This window comes from Erythranthe guttata, chromosome 6, assembly GCF_056151865.1.
Source record: "Erythranthe guttata isolate IM_541 chromosome 6, IM_541, whole genome shotgun sequence".
Classification (NCBI taxonomy): domain Eukaryota; kingdom Viridiplantae; phylum Streptophyta; class Magnoliopsida; order Lamiales; family Phrymaceae; genus Erythranthe; species Erythranthe guttata.
Genome location: NC_142538.1, coordinates 5,885,945 through 5,891,129, shown reverse-complemented (window position 1 = coordinate 5,891,129; position 5,185 = coordinate 5,885,945). Strand labels below are relative to the sequence as shown.

The 5,185-nt window shown below is 40.8% G+C and overlaps 1 pseudogene; it reads right to left on the bottom strand.

The window, feature by feature from the left end:
• Window positions 1-2,853: 2,853 nt before the first annotated feature.
• On the bottom strand, window positions 2,854-4,965 carry LOC148769969 (putative calcium-binding protein CML13 pseudogene; annotated as a pseudogene).
• Window positions 4,966-5,185: the final 220 nt, after the last annotated feature.

The window sequence follows — 5,185 nt, the reverse complement described above, 5'->3', positions numbered from 1 at the left end:
GACGATGTATGGTGCCACTGCTTCAGTGGTAGCACAAGTTGAAGCTTCCGCGATTATACGCGGAAGGTCCTTATCGGTTATCTGAACCGTTAGAGGAGCAAGTAGAAGTTGATATTGTTGAAGGTTCGGCGATCATATGCTGAAGGTCCTCTTCGGTTATCTGAACCGTTCGAGGGGGGCGAAAGTAGACCCCCAGAGAGTCGATGACCCATGGCAAAAATATTGGGTCGATGCTTTTCAAACACCTATTTTTTTTAATCAATAGGTTGCCAACTAAAGTTTTGGAAAATGATACACCATACTTTAAGTTATTCCATCGACACCCAAATTACATGGAACTAAAAACCTTTGGGTGTGAATGTTTTCCTTTACTAAGCCCATATCAGCCACACAAACTATCTTTTCGGAGCAAGAAATGCATTTTCTTAGGATATTCCAATAATCAACGAGGTTATAGATGCTTAGATTTTTCTACAGGGAGAGTATACATCTCACGGCACGTTGTTTTCAATGAAGAGTCTTTTCGAGCAAGTCAAATTAATCATTCTCCTATACATGTGCTGAACAAAACTCTCTCTCATAAGTCTCTCACAGAAGATCAAACTGTTAATATGAGTAACGATTATTGTCTTGCATATTTTCATGATCCTACAGTCACTGCTAATATCTCTTCTGATCCAATTCAAACTTCACAAAATATCGTCACCAACAACCAAAAAGATCGTTCAGAACAACGTCCTTGTAACCTCAGATTTGATACACTAAATACTCCCAACAATTCACTACACGAGTCACCCACACCCGATTCATTTTCTCATGAAATTTCACATAATTTTCATGTACCTTCCCCAGACACGCAACTTGATCAATCATTAACTTTGTTAATTCCTACTCCGACTTTGGCTATAGAACTACCTACTGAGTCCATCTCTGAACCCGACAATTCTCGTCGAGTTACTCGTTCATAGAAGAGAAATTCCAAACCAAAGTCTTTTCCAAATTTCAAAGCCCTTTATTCAACTAGACATCCACTACGTGTATTGAGCAGTGTTCTTAGAACTTCTGAAACCGAGCCATCTTCTTATAGTCAAGCAGCATCTTCTCCGGAGTGGCGGGCTGCTATGGGCACAGAGTTTGATGCTTTGATGAAAAATGGTACTTGGTCTCTCTGTCCAAAACATTTTGATCATCATATTGTGCGTAACAAGTGGGTTTATAAAATTAAACGCAAACCTGGTGGGAGTATTGACAGATTCAAAGCAAGGTTAGTTGCTAAGGGATTTGATCAAATTAATGGAATTGATTTTCATGAAACTTTCAGTCCTGCCATTAAACCAGCTACTGTTCGTTTGGTGGTCGCTCTGGCCGTCTCTTTTAATTGGCCAATTCGCCATTGGATGTATCTAACGCCTTCTTGCATGGATTTCTTCAAGAGGAGGTTTATATGGTCCAACCAAAAGGATTATTGACCCCGGCCATCCAAGTTACGTTTGCAAATTGCATAAGTCTCTTTATGGTTCAAACATGCACCACGTCAATGGTTTTTACGTCTCAGCCAACAACTAATGGAGTTTGGTTTTCAAGGGTCGTCTTTAGATCACTCTTTTTTTACCTTTCACTCGGCTACTGTGACAGTCTTTATACTTATTTACGTCGATGATATCATAATAATTGGATCAAATGAGCATGGTATATTTTTTGTTATTGACAAATTGAATGATAGTTTCGGCATGAAGGCCCTCGGACCTTTGAACTATTTCTGGGGCATTCAAGCATCTCGAGACTCTACCGGTCTTCACTTACGACAAACCAAATATATTTCTGATTTGCTTGATCGTGCAAAAATGACAGGAGCTAAGCCACTTAATTCTCCAGCAAGTGGTACCAAACTATCTGCTTATGGTAGTGACTCACTAAAAGATCCAACTGAGTATCGTCAAATAGTTGGTAGCCTCCAATATTCCACATTGACACGTCCTGACATTGCCTATACTGTTAATCAATTGTGTCAATTTATGCATAATCCTTGCTCGACCCATTGTACATCAGTCAAACGTGTGCTACAATATCTTAAGGGAACTATTGATTTTGGCTTGTATTACACTCCGTCCTCTATATCTCTTAATACATTTTATGATTCAGATTGGGCAGGTAATCCGGATGATAAAAAATCAACAAGTGGTTATAGGGTTTTCTTAGGCACTAACTTGATTTCTTGGTCCGCCAAGAAACAAAATGTAGTATCCCGGTCAAGAACGGAGGCGGAGTATCGCTCTATGGCAATCGCTACTGCTGAATGATACGAACCCCGTAGAACTTGTTACGAGACCCTAATATCTTCCACGGAAGTAAGACCGAACACATCCAAAAGAACAAGGATTCAGATTGGCGGAAGCAATGAATAATGACCCCATAGCTATAAAGAGCTAGAAACCATTATTATCAAGGTGGAATATTGACCCCGTAGTTATAATGAACCAGAAATTAATATTACAGCGAAGGAGAATTAATCTCACCAAATATTCAAAATATCATTAAAATTCGTCCATTAAAATAGGCCAAATTGTTAACCTATTATAAGGTCTTAAAAGACTCATTTTTCACCAGGAAAATGACTTCTATCTAAACTATAATAAGGAAAGTTATAAATAAGCAACATTAACCATAAAAGACTCTAAAATAATAAAAACATAATAAATCCTAAATTAAAAACGTGCATAAATAAAATAAATAACTAGATCTTCAAATCGACTTCTCGATCAGCCTTCTTAACTCGCGTAGACGTTGGGCTGTGCAAGTGTATGCAATTAAAGCTCCATTTCGACACTATTCCACTTCGAATATCTCTTCACTCAAAACATATAATCTTACAGTGCACCAAATACAAAAAAATGCAAATTCATCTTCTCTCACTTGGCTACCATGCAGGCGATGAAATCCTCGCAGCGGATCTTGCCATCGGGTCCGACATGGATCTCGCGGATCCACTCGTCAAGCTCGGCGGGATCAAGTTTCTCGCCGATGCTGGTGAATATGTGCCTGAGGTCCGAAAAGACGACGTATTTGGTTCCGTCTTTGTCAAGCGCCTTGAATGCGTCGCGGACCTGCCGGTCGAACGGCTCCGGCTTTGGGTGCTTCGACATTAGTTCTGCGAATCTCGCGAAACTGAAGGGGGAATACAGCTTCTCCTCCACGATTATCGACTTCAGCTACACTTGTGTAGGGTTTCCACCAAGTGACCGCATCAGGATTCCGAGCTCCGACGCCGCGATCTTGCCATCGCCGTCGATGTCGAAGAAATTGAACGCCTCCTTCATCGATGATACCCGCTCGTAGCTCAGATCCTTCTGTAAGAGTAGTTGACCAAGAGCCAACTAATTGTTGTGTTTTCTCACGCTAATCGTAAATAATCTATTTAGTATTAATGATAAATATCCCCTTTGGCATTCTATATCTTTGTCCCTTGCATAAGCATAGATATAGTCCTTACAGTTACTTAATTACTATAAGTAGATCTAGTAGAATCATGAGATTATTTAGTTAACTATAGTAACTGTTTAACATGGTTCCTAGTCAACGGGTTACGCCACTAATGAGGATATCGGCCTTTCCCATTCGAGACTAGCACTTAGTGTATGTGTACTGCGTCTCATCAGTCAACGGTGTTGTGACATCGGCATACATAAGTGGGTGCTCATAAGTTGATGAGTTCACTAAACTCCCTCAATCTAGAGATCTCTAAGTGGTTCCCAATAATCGAGTAGTTATTTCAATGATATAGTTGTACACCATTAATCCTTAAGACTCAGACATCACCGTGACTTCACTAGAGGACCAGCTGTATCGTGACCTGTCCCTGAGTTCCACCGAGGACCGCCCCAAGGGCCAGTGTTCGTGCAGTCCGAAATCTAGTGGGAGGTCTGTGTATTGTAGTAGGAGATTCGATCGCTTGATTAGTCATGGATATCCTGTGTGTTCTTGCGATTTATAATCCATGAAGTCTGTGGCCACAGCTGAAAGTGTCGTGATTAGAGAAATGTGTTTCTCTAAGTCAAACACCAACGAATTATATAATCAAGAACGTTCACACAGTGATTGAACTCATAAAGAGGTCTCGACGAACCAATGCCTCTAGTTCAATCGGGATATATGTATCAAAGGGATCGTATTGTACGTTAACTATATCACAAGGTTCTAGCAGGCACTTCATTTGTATCTAGGGAATCATGACGCGTAGTTGCTAGACGCCAATCTTGATTCGTTGGGTAGTTAAGTTGAAACTATATTCAACATAATTGTAACTCTAGGGACGAGTTTAAACCACAATGGGTTGTGGGCCCACGGCTAGCTTACATCTGAACCATCGAGGGTCACACTGCTCGTGTACTTGAGATCCTTAATGCAACGAACTAAGATTAATTAGTTAATCTTAGTGTAATTGAAAGTCAATATGATTGAGTCCAACATTCGTAATTGTTAATTACGGATGAGAATAAGTAGTGGAAAAGAATCCGACAGAAATTTAGTGAACTTTCTATATTGGGAAGTTTCCCGATTTGGCAAGTCCTAAATTAGGGTTTCCAATTTGGGAAATTGGTAAATTGTAAAGTGGTACTCGTATCGACGAGAATTTGTGCCCGTTGTCAAAATATAATTATTATATTTTTGTGAGCATTCGTTTGTTAGAAACGAGCTGAGAAAGAGAGTGGACTTAAGTTGTTGGGCCTAGCCCAACTTAAGGCCTGTTAGGGTTTTTACAATGAGCATATAAATAGGATTTATATGTCTTGTGAAAGACAAAAAAAAAAAAAACAACAAAAAAAAAACATAACACAAGCTTGAAACTCTAGCTTCTCTCCCCACGGCCGTCCACCTTGAAGCCGAAACCCTACCTCCGCCACCAGACGCCGCGCCGCCGCCAGTCGCCGCCGCATCGGCATCTTCCTTTTTTCCTTCGTTCTTCATCGTTGTACTTAGCCTATCACGTATCTAGTGCTGTGTGGATAGTGGATTGAATATACGAGGTGAAACCTAAGAGGAGGAAGATTATTATGCCGCCAACCCCGCCACCAGGGTCGTCTCCACGCGCCCCCACGCGCCGCCACAAGCCGGTGATGCGAGAAGGCAATTCTGAAAAACTGCTCTCGGATTTTCTACGCAGTCTGGCGAGAAAATTCGCCATAAA